Genomic DNA, 2,244 nt, shown 5'->3' on the forward strand with positions numbered 1-2,244 from the left:
TGAGGTGACTAGTAAAATAAGATTATCAAGGAGACGAGGTCATTGAAATGGACAGTACAGCAAAGAATTTTTGCATTAAATCTCTCATGGATAGAATAATAAAACAACATTACCAACAAAACTACTTCATTTAAATACAAAGAAACATAAAATATTATTTGATTGCTGCAGTTCGTAAGCATTGTTCAGCTCACAAGTATTGCATACAGATCGAAGGCAGTCAAAACAATATAGACAAATTGTTTCGCTTTTTTTTTTTGCAAAATCTCTTTAAAGTTTGGTCCATTTTAGGTTGTTCACCTAAATTTCGAAAATTATGTTTTTTTTTTTAGAAACATATGTCTGTTAGGGTTTACAAGGCTCTGTAATAGGGCCCGAATTTTCAAAAAGTGGCATAAAGGTGATTTTGGTATTTTGCTTTTAACTCGAAAACTAAAATTTTTTCGAAATTAAATATTGAAATTTTAAACAGTCAGGCAAATTGCGAAAATTATATTCTATTTTCGACCAACCTACAATGGTTGAACGGTACCTGCAAGTCAAGAAAGGCCCTCTTTTGATTACTGTGGGAAAACTCCCTTAACTTTCCGATATCACCTAGTTCGAGCGTTTATAATACTTAAATACTAATTTAAATTTATAATACTTAAATACGCTCTACGATACAAATATTAATACGAAATTAATACATAAGATACGCATTTCGTAGGAAACTTAGTCTGCATTAATTTCTTGCCAAATGTTATCTTCGAAAAATTTTTAGTTTTCGATTTATAACAAAATACTAAAAAAAGAATTACAACATTTTAGTTTATATATTTTCGATTTTCGTTGGGAAACGGCCTATTAAGGAGCTGGAAAACCTGAAACTCTGATTCAGCATCCAAAAAGAAAAACATTTAAAATCTTAGAGGATAAAACTTCTAAAATTCTTTTGAAAGGAAAAATAAGAGAAAGTTTTGTTGTAATCGTTAATGTTGGCCCACTTCGGTTTTTTGAGTGGTTGAAAAAACATTTAAGGTTTTTCGAACAATTATTTTTATGAGAACCTTGTTTTTTTTTTGCAAAATTTTACCTCTTGAAGCTTAACGAAATAAAGAAATTTTAAAAAATGCACACAAGACGTAAAATAAAGAGAATTTTGAAAAGAAAGATTTTTTCGTAAAATAAATAGTTTTCGAGATTTAGGAAGAAAAAAAGTACCATTTTTTGGAGATATAAAGTTATCGGAAAAAAATATTCTTTTTTTTCTACCCCATACTCCTCCATTCTAACCAGAGTGAGAAGGTCGTGACATCGTTCCGTGGGACCACGGAATAGAATCTGCACCATTAGAGATGACACTTTAACACCTCTACAGCGGCCATTATGATTAAATCATATAAATAAAATTATGATTCTTGCTCAGCAACCAAAAAAACTATGTGTGTGAGAGGGTGTAACATTTCCGTCAACAAAGATTTCTCCTACTTGCCGGGGACATTAACACGATGAATATATGGATCAAGTTTTAAGCAGCTCAAATATTGAGAAATAAAAAGAGAATATAAAATATTCTATTTTATTTATTCTATTTGGCTTATAAACTCAAATGAGCAAGAAAGCATTACCTACTGAAACTACGAGTAGCTCGAGTGACAGTAAGGACCTACGACCCAATTCGAGGCCAGATCACAACAGTTACATTAAATGTCAGATTAACTTGTTCATAAAGTAAACATGACCACTTAAATATGTTTAAATCTTAATCTCACCGAGACATTCATATTTTTTGTTCCTCTTATGCAACCCTGGCGTGTTTAGATTCAACTTCATTTGCATATGACAATCAAAATGAACTAGAACATAGTTTACTGACGACCTCAATTCAATTCAAAGTACATTCGAATGAAACGAGAATGTTAATACCAACGTGACATTATTTTAACTCTCTTCGGATTTTGAAATTTAGAAATGATACAGATTTCCCAAGGATGAGGCAAACGAGGAGCCCATAACATTTTATCCAATGAAGTAAACAAAACAAGATATATTTCAAGAAGCACCGAGAACACCATTCTCTGTTACAAGAATTTCGGGTATTTATTTAAAGACAGAAAGCAGGCATGTCAATTCAGTCAAAGCATTGCAGCATTCGAAAAGAAACTTACAATATATATATATATCAAGTTAGGCTAACATTATTCCACTCCTAGCAATATATATTATATATTGTATATATTGCTAGGAGTGGAATAATGTTAG

The sequence above is a fragment of the Halyomorpha halys genome, unplaced genomic scaffold (assembly GCF_000696795.3).
Source record: "Halyomorpha halys isolate HHAL.00 unplaced genomic scaffold, Hhal_1.1 Scaffold464.1, whole genome shotgun sequence".
In the NCBI taxonomy this organism is placed as follows: Eukaryota; Metazoa; Arthropoda; class Insecta; order Hemiptera; family Pentatomidae; genus Halyomorpha; species Halyomorpha halys.